This window comes from Seriola dumerili, unplaced genomic scaffold (genome assembly GCF_002260705.1).
Source record: "Seriola dumerili isolate Sdu_G_001 unplaced genomic scaffold, Sdu_1.0 BDQW01000331.1, whole genome shotgun sequence".
NCBI lineage: Eukaryota > Metazoa > Chordata > Actinopteri > Carangiformes > Carangidae > Seriola > Seriola dumerili.
Window position 1 is genome coordinate 7,931,518 of NW_019174586.1, and position 17,208 is coordinate 7,948,725.

General features: G+C 40.3%; 1 protein-coding gene across 4 annotated transcripts in view; it reads left to right on the forward strand.

Moving 5' to 3' along the window:
* The window catches only part of diaph2 (diaphanous related formin 2), a 397,964-nt gene that overhangs the window by 65,300 nt on the left and 315,456 nt on the right, over positions 1 to 17,208 (forward strand). The window lies entirely within an intron of this gene.

Below are 17,208 nucleotides of genomic sequence, written 5' to 3' on the forward strand. Positions count from 1 at the left end.
TGGTGCTAATATTAAATGGTAGTTAAATGGTAGCTGGTTTCACGTGTCTTGGTGCTATTGCGTTTTTTTGCATATTGCATATTCTATTATCATAAAAAGATATAACAGACTTTTCTTTATATTTTCTTGTCTTCTGTGGCTATTTTTTCTAGGTGCAAATTTAGTTTAAATGTAGTTTCATGTCTGCCATCTGATTGGTGAACACAATTTTGCAGTCTGCATTCTAATGAGATGTAAAGCAAGGCTAAGGGTAAAGCAAGCACTTTTAAGCCCACTCACTTTCCTTAGTCCTGCTTTCATAGCAATAATTCTGTCTTTTGTACTGTCTTCCTGTCTCTGTTACTTAAACACACACACGCACACTCACAAATACACATAGAATGACAATTACAAAGTCTCATTGAACATTTGCCACTTTCTTCTTTATTTTCTGATTTCCTGTGTCACCCCACCTTTTTAATCATCACACTGTTGAGGATCTCAGAGTTATAACTTTCTCTCTCTGCAGGACAGAATATCATTTTCTTTTATGTGTGTGGGGGTGGTGGTTCTGTGCTACTGGTCTCAGCATCTCAGCAGCACCTTTAAAGCTTTGTCGGTTCTTGAGAGTGCTTGGAAAAGAGAAGATGTTAGCAAGCTCAGGCATCCTGCCAGCTTGTCCATCTTTCTCTACATGGGCTGCTGCTGTTTGGGGTCACTGTTCAGGTCAGGTTTAGAATCTTATCAGCGGGACTAGTTTTCCTTTCACTGTCTGGTACACACACATACACAGACTGGATAATATAACAAACACCCAACCATATAAGAATACCTATGGCTATTGAGGCGTATGTGAACATTATGCCTTTTTCTGGTAGTGCTTTCATTCAGTTCCTGAACTGTTTTTTAAATGGAAATGAACTTTCAATGATGATTTGAAAATCTGCAAACCAAAACTTTCCATTCATTGATTTTTCTGGTCATTAGGTAAACTATATAGAGTGCTGGATTTCATCTTGGTATTTATGAATTCACCCTTGAATCTGTGGGGCAGTATCATTTTGTAAAATGTAAGAATAATGAAGGAACAGTTTTCATCTAAAACATGTCATGATGGCTGTCTACAGCATTACAGTAGTGCTAAAACAATTATTCAATCAATCACGTGGTTGATCGAAAAATTAACTGACATCAGTTTGGTAATCATGTAATCCTTTGAGTATCAAATAAGATACAGAGTTTTAAATCATTGAGAGCTGTGTATCTTTGCGTTTTGGACAGTTGTTTGGCAAAAACCTTTTTTTGCATTTTTTAAAACATTTTTTACATTGGAAAAATAATCAACAGATTAATTTTTAACCGAAACAGTGGTTAGTTGCCCTTCACTACAGATCATATTTACACATCATACATGAGTGCTGTTAAAAGATAATTTGGCTTGAAAGCAACCATTAGCTGTCTCCAAATCTAAACCCTTCCACTGGTAGGGAAATGGTTAAAGATGACTTACGAGATTGGAGTTACTTTTTCATTTTCCACATATCAAGGTTGTGATGTTTAAAGCTAAAAGTGTCACAAAGGTTGTTCATTTATTGTGTGGTTAATGCTGAGGCTGATGTTTTGATGTCATGCCAGCTGTTGCATGTAACTTTGCAGCTTATATTATATTGTCATGACTTTCGAGACATATTTTCATTTCACATTTTAAGTTTTATTTTGTTTATGTAAGCCTGTGGTTCAGGGAATGACTTTTCTTCCCCATGTTGGTTAAAAAAGTCACATATTAAAGTTATGATTATCAGACATCTTTGAAGCTGTAGACACATTAAATTAATTGACATTAATCCAGCATGATTTGCCTGTGTAGTTCTGCTTTAGTTTTAATGTTAATGTTTCTTTCGAGGGAGTGGTTATTTTGTCTGACCTCTGTAAAGACGCACCCTTGCACACCTGCATGCACATACACTTGCGCCCACACACAATTATAATTTCCAGCTTTCCTGATCTGGCTAAACTCCTTCAGAATTGTAATACTCTGTGGGAGCTCTGTGCTCTACCTTCTTCCTCATCACTCTTACTCTCTTTCTCCACTCAGTCTGTGCTCTCTCCCCCTCTTTCCTGTTCCTTAGAGGTTTCTGACATCATATGGAGCTGCAGCATCCCTCCGTTCTCCCTTTGATAGAGGTGTGGGGTTTAATGAAAGTAAAGTGTTGGGGACTGGGAAGAAGCTAAGGGACTGTGTAAACCGTGAGGGTCTGGGTCTGGAATTGGATAGTTAGAAGGTTGCCACAGTGCATTAGTGTGGCGGACATGGAATAGGAATGTTGGGAATGGCTTTTTTCACCAGTGATTGGGTCCCCTGTCACCAAGCCTGGTGGTTTAAATGATGCCTGATTAATTGAATGAGCCACACACTCCACATGGACAACAGTGATAAGGACTCCATGCAATACCCCAAGTTCCCCATTTCATTTTCACCACAACTGCAGCATGAATCTGTTGAAGACAGTTTAGATTATCCAATAGAACAATATTACCCACAGTGCAGTAGTTTGTCAGTGTGTCATGGGTTTTCTATTCCGAGATCAGTAATTGGCTTCATAGTAGGAAGAGTAAAAAAAAAAATTTACATCTGGTTGTGTTTTTCAGAGATTGTCATTTGTGTTACTTTGCAGGTCAATCAAGACCTCTTACTTCGCTTTATATGCTTGACATATCAGTATGATGAAACAGGATGTCAACACAGTAGGCATGCCTCCAGCACTACAGTAGACTACAGTACATCTGAGAGATTAGCCAGGTATTCAGATGTATTAGAAACTATTTCAAAGGATTAAAATGTTTCAGCCTCACCTAAAGTGTGACATCAAATACAGTTTCTTCACTTAGGGAGGGTAAGCGGATTTAGGCTCTCTCCTTTCATTATGTCTTGAATGCTGTTGAAACGGTCCAGGACGGACTGGCGTCAAGATGTGCAGAAAGGATCGATTCCTCCTCCTTAGAAGCCGACAAACGCTGGGCCCCATGCCTTTGCACCGATGCATTAGAAGATTAAAAGTAATGTCTGGACGTGGCAGCCACTTCCTAATTGATCCTAAGCCCCCCCCCTCCCCCGCACATCTCCACTCTCCACTCTGCCGTCAGATGAGGTGCTGCACTGTATCGATCCCTGACGCCAATTTCTTGATTGCAAATTCTGATGTGAAGAATCCGGCCTAATGCCATAATCATACACTTGTGATTATGGGGGAGTCTCTTCTAATCAAAGATCCAGGCTGCCGTGCCAGAAGCCAGCACGAGAAAGCAATCAGTAAGTGATCGTTTAAGGAGACACACTGAAAATATCTAGCAACCTTCCGATTCTTTCTTTCTCTCACTACTTAGGTTCTTGCAAAGACATAATCCTCAACTGTGATTGCAGCAAACTAGATGAATCAAAATCTAGAGATTTTTAATGTCAATTGAAGTGAATCTACAGTAATTGCTATTTGCATGTCAAATTATTGTAGTCATCAGTGTTAAGATTGTATCCTGAAATGACTGGATCACAGCAGTTGTAGCTGATTTTTGTTACTTTGAAGCATACTCCACAGTTGAAAGCAAGTGGTGGCAGACTTTATCATAGCATATGAGAAAAAAATACTTTGTACACAGGCATAACTACTAGAAAAACAGTTAAAACACATATTTTGGAGAATCAGAGACCTAGAAGCTAATTGATGACACTGGCTTGTAGTTATTTATAAAGATAAGTTTATTTCACTGGGCAGGCATTGACATATCTGGGCATCCACTTTAATGGTGTATCAAAAGTTCAGCTGAGGTCACTAGTAGAAGCTGACAGGGTAAAATATGTTGTTTCCCCCATTGACACCAGCTTCTGGCCCAAGTAGCTAATTAGCTTAGTAAAGTGGTTGTGTGCAGTGGGAGGTGGAGCATGGATGCTTCCTCTGGAGCTCACTTTTTAATAAGCTGATTCTTCTTTTTAACAGAACAGAGAGACCCCTAGCATCCAGCTGACCTCTGTACTTAACATGTGTTAAGAGCCAGGGCAGTGGACTAGAAAGTCAGGCTGCAAGGAAAAGAGGGAGGGAGAAAAAATGAGTGTGTATCTGTGTTAGATAGAAGAATTTAAAAGATGTCCTCATAGGATACACAAAGGCCCCTTAAATGATCATGTTTTTGCAGCCCTCGCTCTCAAAAACAGTTTACACAGACTGAGAAAATCAAGATGCTGCTCCACACCATACCAGGCAATATATTTCACCTTTTTAAATGCAATCTTCAAGTACTTATTGTTTCTCGCCTCACTCTACTCTGCGGTATGTCAAAGCAGTAAATAATGCTAATAATTTCAGGATGTTCACCTTGACATGAAACTGGCTGTTTTCTTTCAACATTTCATTCAGAGACTCATGTGGTGCATTGTTTTTTGATGTGCAACAATGAGATACTTCAACTGCTGTTGTTTAACCTATGGGGAATAGAGCTTGATGTACCTCCCATCTTTAGAGATGGAAATGAAATCAGTGTGGATGTGCACATACCTTTCAATGGCATACATAGGTTAGCTGTCTTGTTTGTTCATAGTTTCTGTGCTGCTCATGATTTTCATGTAGTTCTGAAGGAAATTGGGCTATTTCTTTAATTGTGAGAGCTGAAAGAGATGCATGTGTTGTGAAATACAGTACATATAAATTGTCATATTGAGCAATCAGGTATCAAGACAGCCCTGATTCAAGGAGCCAAATGAATGAAGATTGAAATTTTGTTATGTCACTTGATTTGGTCCTTGAAATTTTGATTATGTTATTATCGAAACCATCATAGCTGCCATTGAAACTATGTCAGTTTCCATTCAGTAGTTCAGAATTTATTACAATGAAGGATATTACCATTTTTCAGAGATTTGTATTATGTTTGGAATGTGGTAGCATTTACATCAGAATGTACTGAATGGGAAAAATACTCTAAATGAGCTGTACTTGAGCCGGACTCAGATTGCCACAGGAAAAATAATTTCCCTTTTAACAACATAAATGTGTACAACACAACTACAATGAAAACATATTTCCCCTTTGATAATGCACTTGCCACAATGGTTCATTATATCTAATGGTTTTCAGTAAGTAGTCAAAAAGCAGCACGAAGATCATCAATTGTAAATGGTTCTAAAAATGTGTCCTTTGGAAAATAATACAGACAGGTGTCTGGCATCACTGTAAATGACGTTAAAAAATGACTGTTAATAATATGCCAAAGATTTTTTTTATTTGGAATATGATTGTACATCAACATTTAAATCCCTACTGCATTTTCCTTGTTTGATATAATCTTTTTCCTTCTTGTCTCCCTGCCCCTGTTACTCTCCCAGCGTGATGTTCACACAGCCCGCCTGCAGAGGGTAGTCACTGACTGCATTAAGAAACAGACACCAAAAGCTTTATTTTGTATAATGGCCACATACAACCTTGCATATTAGTATATGCATGTATGCAGGTGCACAGGCAAGCTTGCACACACACTGTAACACAGAAACAGACCTGCCTCTATCATTAGACCGTATTTTGTACTTTATCTGAACGCTACATCTGTATGTAGTTAGGCATTTAGTAGGAATGGAAACATGATTGCCAGATGTGGACAACTTTTTTTTTTTTTTTTTTTAAACCTCTATAAACCCCAGTCCCAGACAGGTGGAGCTGGTGCAGCCCTGTACCAGGTTGCAACAAACCATACACTTACCAGGGTTGCCAAGATGAAACGAATGGGATTTTCTGTAAACTGCTTGTCAGCAGAGATACACACTGATCCTTTTTTCCACGGGGCTGGGGGGTTTTGGGAGTTGCTACAGTATGCTGCGTTAGTTGTGTGTGTTTGTATGTGTGTGTGATATGGCTGTATATTAATGTCTATTTGTTTGTTCTCCCGAGCCAGATCTGGGGGAAGACGGGCTTATACTGTATGCATTCCTGTAAACATGCTTGTCATAGGAGCACTCTCATACTCTATCAAATATGATGTGGAAGCTTTAATAATGGATGTGAGCAGCAGCTGGAAAGGTGGAAAGGCATTGATTTATACCCACAGGTTTCCTGGGATTTTTATAGGATTGGCTAAATGTCATTACACTGCAGGTGGAGGGGTGATGAACTGTAATAAACTTTGATGTGGATGGGTGTGTGTCTCCTGTCATTGGCTCATAAACCGGAACACTGTGACAAGTCTCAAAAGATCCACTTCCCTTCCACCAGCTGTCATCTTTTCAAATGCATACAGTACACGTAACCACACTTGTCAACAAAAATGTATGAAAGTGCAGACATACAAATACATTCACACATGTGTGCGCACACATGTACAGTAGACTCATGAAAGCAAGAGGAAGTGCAGGAGAATAATAAAGCCACCAGACTGGCTGCTGTATGTTGGCAGAACTGTTTTCCCTTCATGGCATAGTGTGTGAACAGTATGTCTGCCTATATTGTAAATACTGGTGAGTGAAAGCTGGAATCTACTACATCCTTTTACACATCAGAAAATATTGATTTACTTCAGTGTCCATGAATTTGTTCAAACATAGAGTATAAAAATCAATGTCTTACAAAGTGAGTTTTCAAGTTCTGTCAGAGTTAATCAAAATGTATGAACACATTCATTTTAAACAGGTTTCAGCCCTGATGTCACAATTTAACTGTGAAACTGAGATTCTTCTAATCTTTGGTGCCATGAATGAGATACTCCTACCTTTTTAAAAAAAAGAAAAAAAAAAAGCAAATTGAAATTCAGTGTAGCAGCAGTGGTTGAATTAATGTAATGTTACAGCAAAAAGTTTTTGTTTTTATTATGTATTAGGTTTTAATAGAAGACAGAGCAGAGAGACCTATTTTTTATTCAGGTGCTCTATTGTATTCATTTTCTTTATTTATTTTGGAGAAACAAGTGACATGATTTAGTGTAAAAAGCAGTTGATGACCAAAGTATCTCTCAATTTCCAGGTTGATAGCAATTTCTATCAACAATTTCTCACTGCAATAGTAATGTTTGAGCTGGAACTTGTCATATGTATTGCTTGGGAGATTTGGGAGAGATACTGATTACAGAGTGCAGCTATAACAAAATTTTACCACATCTTTTAGGACTGATTTATATCACCATGTGACATCAAGTTAGCTGTTCTTTTTAACGTTGGTTACTTTTTCTAAATATTTTCACATCATCTACTTCATGTATTTTTTATTGTATTTTGTTTTCTGATTACTGATTTTAAGACTACAATAGATTGTTTTGTAATAAATATTTGCCAATGGATCAGTGCCATATTGACATTATACAAGTTAGCCAATGTAACTTTCTGTATTTTACAGTTTAGTACTCTTTAGAATTTATATTTGCCATTGAAGGATAAAGGATAGTAGCCTTTGTGTTTGTACATGACATCTACTGCATGGCAGTGATGTCTGTATGAATGGCTTATTCAAAAACCTCATCAGGTATTATCTTTTGTGTGTGTGTATTATTATGGTATATATTTTTTTCACTGTGGCTTGAATAATATGCCAATTGAGTCGTACTTGTAACTGACATGAGGATCTAAACTGTATCATTTCAGTCTGGTCTCCCCATGCCAGTCATTTGGCTTATTCCGCTGGTTTTTTGCCCAGCATTAAACAAATGCATCCTAATGTCATCCAATATTAAACAGCCATTAATTCTACCCTCCCCACCCCTCTAATCTCAAATGAGCAAATCTGTCCTTGTTTCCTATCAACAAACAACTGCGGTGGATGCACCTTGAAGGTCAAGTCCCGTTCTCTAATTAATTGGCCTGGGTGTTTCTGATAGTGTTGCCAGGGCAGTGATCTTGCTAAGTGCGACATTAATATTCACACACTTGTTTATCTGCCATTGTATAGTTTCTTTCCTCTGGTTGTTTTTGTCATCACATTCAAATAGAGCCCAAGCTGAAAAGCTCCGTACTACATTGTTCCAGTGTGGGTGTCTCCATTAAGGAGTCCAGGTGCATTCTCAGGGTGCCACTTGGGAAGCAGCATTCACTTCACTCATGCCGGCGCTGAGCCCTCACCAGGGGAAATAGAGTAAAGCTCTTTCAGATCCTGGGGATTCAAGGAAGTCTTCATTAAAAATGCCAAATGTTGTCGATACGAAGCACAAAGAGCAGAGAGAGGATGGCAGGGTCCTTGACTTTTGATTGAGGTATGCACTCAATGATAAATTACTTCAGCTTTTTAAATCCTCTTGCATGTTGGATAATGATAGCTTTTTAGCGAAAGCACACATCGACATCATCACTGCCATAATTCTTAGAGACGCTTAAAGAGGTTCACACCCCAGTGCCCGTGTGCATTCATCGTATTTTACCAAACAGGGCCAATTGTGTGCATTTACAATGCGATAAACCTCATTATGTCTGCCCACTAACCAGTTGCGCATTATCTGAAATGGTTTATGGAGCTTATACAGGCCAATTTACCACAGCGCTTGGTTCCATTGTTGGTCCATGAATGTGATGCTTGTCTTAGCCTGACTGAGCTAATGTTACTCCTGCTCAGAATGAGGATGCACTCTTCCTTTAGAGTCTTTATATTGAGGTGATTAAACCCCAGGGATTTTGCGTCCATGGCGGGACATTATTGCTGTCACTGGTGCATAGCAAGTTGAATGCACCTTTTTGCATGTTAATCATCCAAGTCTTGCATTTGTATTACAAGGAGAAAATATTCCAATGAGGAGCTTACAAATCAAAAGCAAAGCAACTGTGTTTTTAGAGAGGCAAAGCATAAAAAATATTAGCTAATCTATATTTCTGTGAATTGTGTTGTGAAGTGCTTAACACAATCAATATGATGTATTGCATAAGTTAAAATTAAATATGGATAAGGAAGTGAAAATAGACCCAGCTTAGAGGTTAGAACAGCTGCGTTGAGCCTTTGTCTATGTTTGTGCATATCGAGTGGTGACAGATTGATTCTATATTGGTTTTATGGCAAACATGTTTAGAGTGTGTTAAATAGAAATGTGATTGGTGAGGTTTTGCCAAAAGACAAACCAGTAATATGAAGGCTGCATAATCACCTACTGATCATGGTATGCAGTACAAATTATAGTACTTATGTTTTTTCACTGATGTAGAATTAGATTTGATAATTTAGTGTCCCGATTCACATCTGCACTGACAGCTGAGTCTATATCCTTGTTTATCTGTGTGCTCTGTTCCCACTGCTACCACCATCCCTCCAAACAAAAATTCCATTATTGTGACAACTCTCTGAGGTGTTTGTAGATGCAGTGACAGGCAAGTCATACTCACTCACCGCATTTCTCTTGAAACCTAATCTCCAGCATGGCCTTGCTCACCCACTGACAGGCAGGTAGTGGTGGGAAAGGCTGCTGATACACTTACTGTCACCAGTTCCACTTGGAATATGTCTGCTCTCATTAGTATTGACTCTGTGCTTTGGTTTTATAGTATCTTGCTAGTGACCTGTGAAAGATGAAGTTAAGTCAGGGCCATGATGCTCAGTAGCCCTTGATTGCGTCAGGAACACGTCGATCATCACTACACCAGGTAATGCTAGCTCTAAGTGGTGTTGCCCCACAGAAAGCCATGTGTATAGGCAGAAGGACTCGGGCTATTTAATGTTTGTGGTTATTGATCGCAGCCCCCGTAATGTAATTTCACCATCCTTTTTCCTCTTAGCAAATATTGGGGTTAAAAGGGGACCGTCACCCATCGTAAATCCTCTTCCGTTTCTCATCTATTTCCTCTTCATAGCTCTCTCTCCCACTGTATCTCTCTCTCTCTCTCTCTCTCTCTCTCTCTCTCTCTCTCTCTCTCTCTCTCTTTGTCTCCTGTTGCCTATTGGGCAAGGGCCCGGAGCAGTAAAGTCCTCTGGCTGATGGAATTTTATGGTTGGCATCTTGGCAGACTCCTTCATTTCACTTTTATCCTTGTCAGTCTTCAGGCAGCCCAGAAAACTGTCTGCATGGAAAAATCATAAAATCCGGTCCCTGTCACCAGGCAAATTTAGATAACTAATTTTCAGATCAAATTATAAATCTTTTAACTTGGCTGGCTGGCCGGCTGGCTGGCAGAGAGAAGCCTACTGAGCAGAAGTTTGAGCAATCTTTGCCTACTCATCAGTCTCTTGGAGGTGGCATATCAGTCTGTGGTGGCTGGCAGGGATAGTGGAACCAGACAGTTACGGTCAGCTAAACCAAATGGAATGAGATGAAATGCTGAATGATTCTGGGGCAAGTAATATGTTCATGTTCTATTACACACTGGCATGATTCTAAGCCAGATACCAGTGGCTTGTGCTGCTCATCTAGGTTGTTTTGTTGAAGAGATGCAATATGTGTGTTGCAGTGGACACCACTGGGAAAAATACACATCAAAGCTGTCTCCTCACATGCAACTAGTTCTAGACATCTCACATACAAATTAATGAATGGATGTGAGCTAAATATTTCAGCAGATCATAATTGTGTGTGGTTAGATACAGATCTATGTGTGTGTGCATACACATGAGAACTTGCATGTGTGTGGTATCATGCATTTGTGAAAGTGTGTGTGTGGGAGAGCCTGTTCCACACTGAAAAGCACTCACCTGGTGGAATCCTTCTGCATCTGTTGAGTACTTACTACATTAGAGAGAAGCTGTCATGCATTCTGATAGAGCGCTGATGCTGTTGTATGTAGATATAATCTGTATTGTACAAATGACCAGTTCACTAAAACTAAAGATGCTACCTTATTGCTTACACTGACTACTCCTCACCTAGTCATCCATTCTGGTTTCCTTGTCTGACATATATTTTGTAATATTAGAAATCATCCAAACATGTTAATGTTTCTTCACAATGCCTTGTGGTGATACTACCATGGGCAGCTCTTCAAATGAACTTCCTTTGGCTCGGCGGTGGGTTTATCCATGAGTAAACGAATATCACATGCACATGTGCACACAATCACAGGAACGCACACATGTACAGAAGGAGTATCTGCCTGCTTCCACTTTGAAGCAGCCATGCCAGAGCTGGCTGTGTGTTACCTAATCCCATTCTCAGAGAGCGTTTTACCCCCCACGTCTGAGAGGCCCTTGGCATTGGCAGAAAATGCACACATAGCCACACACAAAAGCACATACACAAATACAATCTACATGCCTGATGCAACATTCAGTCACTTGAGCAAACAAACACATTTAGGTACATGAAGGCAGCATTGCAGTGTGTCTGCTCCTATTAGTGAAACCATTCTGTTACACTTATGCAGTTCCTCTTCATGGGTTGTTTAGTATATACAAAACTAGAGGGGAAGGTTTTACTTTTGGATTGTTGCACTGCTGAACTATTGTTTGAGTATTGCCTCATTTTGATTTTTTTCCTTTTCCCGTTGCTCTTTGCAGAACTATGTATGACAGCAAGAGCTCTCCCACTGAAGGCCCATCTAAACTTAATGTTTAAAGGAAGAAAATGTGGATCAGAGAGACAGTGGTATGGGCGGATAGATGGAGGAATGAAGGAAGGCAGTGGCCCCATGAGGCACCTGCAGTTGTGGTGTTTCTAAGAAATATGGTGTGTGTGCATCGAAAATCCTGCTGGCTAGCCTTTGGCATAGTCTACTTTGTTTGTTATGTACAAGCCCTGTGTGAAAAATCACCTTCATCACGGAAGAAAGCCCAGTCTGTTGGACCATTACTTGTCAGCATAGCTTTTTGAACCCATTGCCTCCATTCTATAAGAAGAGTGCAGACTGAAGTTGTAGATTGCAATGGCAAATGGAAATTTTGAGTGGTAGATATTTAGAAAGACAATACGTATACTGCACGATTTTTGGCATGTATATTATCTTTTCTGATCTCTCTGTGTGAACTCTGTGCGCCTAAGCTGTCTAGATTCCTTGCTCCACAAGTTCGCCCTTATTACTATGTCTTCCAGGCAATGCAGAAACCCCATGGCACAGAACCTTTAGGCTTTGATATTTTCAGTAGCCACCCCTTTCCCAGTATCATGCTAACCCCTTGTTGGTAGAGTGAAATTTGAATAAACTAAGAGAAAACAGTCTCTCCCAGTGTCCCGTTATATTTTGGCATGACTGCACATTGGGCAGCATCTTCCACCATAGTATTCCTCTGTGACCTGCCAGGATCAACAGAGAGGAATGCAGAGATAGAGCAGAGACGTAAAGGAAGAGATGTCATTACCAAGCCATACCCCAGGGTTTAGCAGTTCACTGCATAGGTTAACTGGTCTGGCTGCTCGGCGCCAGTTGGCATGGCTACCATTTCCCAGGGTATTTTTTTGCCCCCTCCTGGTATTCTCAGTGGTCTTCTTGCAATTGTCATTCAAATGATGGCCGATGGAGACACCCCGCTGTGCTGAATCAAGTGGTGAAGAAGTTCCATATGAATCCATCTGTTGATATCTACTCTCGTGAGACTATGATATCCTTAATTCCTTCTAAATATGAGAGATCATTTGAAACATGGGAAGGATTGTTGAAAAAAAAAGATAAAAGCAAGGGAATATTTTCTAGAAATAATATTACATTTTTACAGCAATAATAATAAAACTCCCCATCTCTTTTTTATTACTCTCCAATAAGTGAGTTGTTTCTGCATCTCACTACTGAATAGAGAATAGGGAGGGAAGGCAGCACACAAAGCAGGCAGGCAGGCAGGGGCCCTGGTCTTTGATGAATGTCTCTATCTCCAGGCATTAGGTGTTCTATTTTTCATAGCAGGCCCTTCGGCCATGCTGGAGAGAGCTTGGGCCTCACATGCGCATTCGTGCAAGGCGCCACAATCCTCAGAGATGGTGACTAATCCAGGCCTACTGTCTGGGGGCGAGAGTGGCCGCTACAAGCACAGCTGAAAGGTCACACCTGTCAGAGGTGGGGAAAAAAAGAGGCCAGAAAAGGAAGCTAGCCCTATAGTGGCCTCTGCTTGAAAAGGTACAGCTTCATAGTGTCTCAAATAGTTTAGTTCACAGACACGTGAGGACACACACATCGACACACAAGGACATGCCATGTGTTTGAGGGGATGAGTAGCTGTTATTGAAATAATTAAATTTTTTCTCGCATTTCATCCTTGCTGACCAATTTTCCCACTCCAGAGCCAAGTTTCACTGGCTGTATTTAGTTAATTCACGCAAGGTCAAATATTGTCCTCCCTGTATGCCCAATTTTAATTGTGTTGAACAGTTGTAAAGTTTTATTGTAAATGGGAATATTGATATTATTCAGGGACAATGTATTTGCAATATCTCTTGTTAGTCTTTTGCTAATGGACTTCACCATAGTCCACTTAAAAATAATAATTTACTCAGTGTAATCTAAAATGTCCCCTGTGCCGAAGCACCTGTTCTAGTTGTAATTACTCTTAATATTTTTTACTGGTTTGGTACCATTAGCATTGCATACCATTTTTCATACCACTGATGTGTTCATATATTTGTCTTTTGTTGCCTATGTGTTTGGCCATTGACTATCCATTTATCTTTCACTTACATGTTCGTATAGTCTGTGGTGGTGACTTTATATTTTCACAGCCAGGTTAAGAAGTATATGTTCGTTTCTTTTCGTTAAAGCTGTGGTAGCCAGTTTCTGCTTTTCCCTGTAATGCTGCACTGTTGACATTATACCAATGTTCCTGGTGCATGGGAGGCACCACTGCACCTCAACATCAGCTAGGCAGCATGCCATGGCTGGGGCATCGGCCTCAATTCAACAGGCAAATTAATCTTGCTTTGTTGGAGTAGTCAAGCCCAACCTGGGACAGAGTTCGTATAGCTGTTGCTCTGCTGATGCAAGTGCTTTCTCTCAAGTTTGGAGCCTTCATTTATAGGCAGTTAAAGATCTCTCCATCTGTTATTAGGCAGGCCCTGGACACAGATGCCTTGATGAATAGGTATTTCTACTGCAATTGAATGGGCTGCAGCCTCTCAATGGAGATGAAGTAATAGTGTGGATATTAGAAGAAATAGTTTATATTTCCTGAAACCTCAATGTGAATGCTTCCAAGAATGCTTGATTAGAAGGGGGGGGGGGCCTCTTTTAGGTTTGAGACAAAAACATAAATAACTAAAATCACATTGTTACTATATCACTAGGAATTTCTCTCTTAATCTATTTCACTATATGAACATTTACATGCAGACAAACACACATGACACTGTTGTGCACACGCCACCTCCTACACACATACACATTGCATTTCTGTTTTAGTACAGATCACCTCTCTCACCCTTATCTGTTAGCTGTGCTGTCTGTGTGATGAGAAGATAATCTCCCAGTATGGGTTTTTCATGGGAAGATATTTCATAGATCATGTTTTCCTCTGATGGGGTAGTACCAGACAATTTGAAATCCTATTTATCTAGCTAACAGGGAAGAGGAGAGGAAATGTACCTGTGGTTATTAGAGATGAGACGACCCCAATACAGACATGAGAAGGAGATCAAAGCTGACCGCCCTGGAAATAATAACTAAACCCAATGTACCCAACCCACTGCTTTGAGGGTCAGGAAATGCAGAGCTTTTTCTTGCTTTGTGGGATTGTGTGTGTGTGTGTGTGTGTGTGTGTGTGTGTGTGTGTGTGTGTGTGTGTGTGTGTGTGTGTGTGTGTGTGTGTGTGTGTGTGTGTGTGTGTGTGTGTGTGTGTGTGTGTGTGTGTGTGTGTGTGTGGGGGGGATTGTGTGTGTGTGTGGGATTGTGTGTGTGTGATGGTGGTGATGGTGGTGGGCGGTATTTATGGGGAAAATGGGGGCTACTCCCATTTACAATCCTGTCCAAGTTGAGGGTCAGTACTGCAGCCACAAACATGAACACAGACACAAACAACTCGCATGTTAGCCATTCTGCTTCTGGCAAGGCCCATCACCATTCTCCTAAGACTACCATTGTCGTAAATCATGCTTGTACCCTCCATCAGAATCTGCCCACACTACCTGTGTAGGGATTGGACATCATTAATGTCCCTGCCAAATCATGTTTACCTGAGCCCAGTGTTTGTCCTCAGTCATCCTGCCTGTTTTTCGCTCTTTGTTATTTATTGCACATTCTTGGCAGTTTTTTTCTTCGGAGAGAGAATGACCGGCGAATGATGGGTTGTGGATTTTGTGTGTTGTACTGATAAGAGTGCAAACTATTTCAGAGTTTAAGTAAGGACAGTTTCAAACTCAAGCTGTGGAGCAGTGCATTGAAATTTGCATGCATGTGTTAAGTGGATCAGGATGGTCCCCCAACCTTTCCTTGGTACAAGCCTTATAAATACTCTCATTCTGCATCCACAAACAGTAAGTCAAGAAGTGACAGAGAAGGTTTGGGGGCTCCGCCTAAACTTATAGAATTACGTTTTCAGTGCGTAACCTTTGTTATATTTCTCACAGGTCTCCACAGGCTGTATAGGTGAGGCTAGTTACTTCCTCCTTTGACACCAGTATGCACAACATCGTGACCTTGGGTCATGCAAGGGTTTGGGGCACCTGTCTTACACCCTTCAATAATAGGAGCATAGCAAAGAAAAAAAAAAAAACGAATCGGTTGGGAATGGGTATATGTTTGTATGTGCATATGCTCCTATAAGGGGCTGATGTTGTGGAGTGCCTTAGAGGACACACAGAGAGAGCGGCTTTGTTGTCCTGAATGCTGGCAGCAGCTTGCTCTATATACTGTAGATCCTGAAGATATAAAGTGACCTGCCACTATGGTGAGGTGGGAGCAGTAGGGGCAGCACTGCAACAAAGAACGGAATGTAAAGCCAGTCTATAACTACCAATAATTGTCATGTTGCTTTTGTAGTTGCTGAAATAAAGACATCTGCTTATACAACCATTTACAGTATATTGCAAGGGTTGCTGAGTGTTCTGATTTGCCCAGTCAGTACATGTGAATTTTAGTGTGGTGTTCCACAGGTAAGTAGTAGGCCCCAACACCTGAAAGAAAATGACTAACTGATTTGTTAGTATAATAGATTGACCCTATGCAAAGCTAACTGACTGTGTGCACTGTGTGTGTGTGTGCGCACGTGCGTGCGTGCGTGCGTGTGTGTTTGGCTGTGTGTTTATAAACTATTCAGAAATATCTAAGTGAGGTAACAAACCTCTATGTAATATATCTTGTTCTTATTACTCTCAATCCATCTATAGCACTCTATTAGCTTCTGGTTCTGCTTCAGGTTCTGCTCATGATCTGTTGTCACATGGGTCTACACACATAATCTCTTGCAACGTTTTCAGTCAACAAAAGGAAATTGAAGTGTTGTTTATTGTAGGAACTATTATTGTTATTCAGCTGAATAACTGGGGAAAGCAAATCACAAAGAAGAATATCAGACTCACCTGAACCTTTTGCCCCCATAGTGTGTTGCCCTATGTATGATTTATCAAGGTTAGTCTCTTATGGAGAGGGTCAGCAAAGAAGGACAAAGGAGCATAAAACAGGACACGCATTAGAAATCAGCTACAGTACTCTTTCTCATTTATTCATTGTTTCAGCATTATTTTCCTGTCTTCAAACCTTTTATATAGTCCTCCTGAAAACTTTTAGTCAGTATTTGCAGCTTTTGGCTTCATATCCAAGCTCCCAGAGCTGGAAACAAGAACACAGAGTACAGAGTTCATTAGGCCTTCACATTGTAATCAATGCAGCAGAGACCACAGTGAAAACCTAAATTAGATCCTGTGTGACTTTACCTGCTTAACAGCTCAGCTCTTGTTTAACCCCCTCTGCCATGACACTGAGAGCACATGAGATGGCTTGACATGCCTTTCAAGTTTTCTTCCCTCATTGTCACTTTCAGAAACGCTGGAAATTTGACTACTTTCTCACCTCATTAACATATAAAATAGCCCATGTCTCTGTGCATTTGGGGAACTTTTGGGATAATATTGAGTCACCTGATGACCTTGAATTGATTGAGTGAGTAGTTGGAGTGTGGTGCATTATCTTGAAAGCAGCGTTGGTGAGTCAGTACATGAGCTTATCTTTACGTTGAGTTAGTGAAGGAAAAATAATGTGCAACTCTCTGTGATGATCTCATTGTCAGAAAACCTGTCCATCAGACATCTTACAGTCTGGTGCAGAGTTTACTTGTTTTTCACATTGAAAGACATATTTTCTTTCATTTTATATTATTATTATCTTACAGTAAATTGTACTCTTGTATTACACTGCTGCAAAAAGGCACATAACTCTCTGCA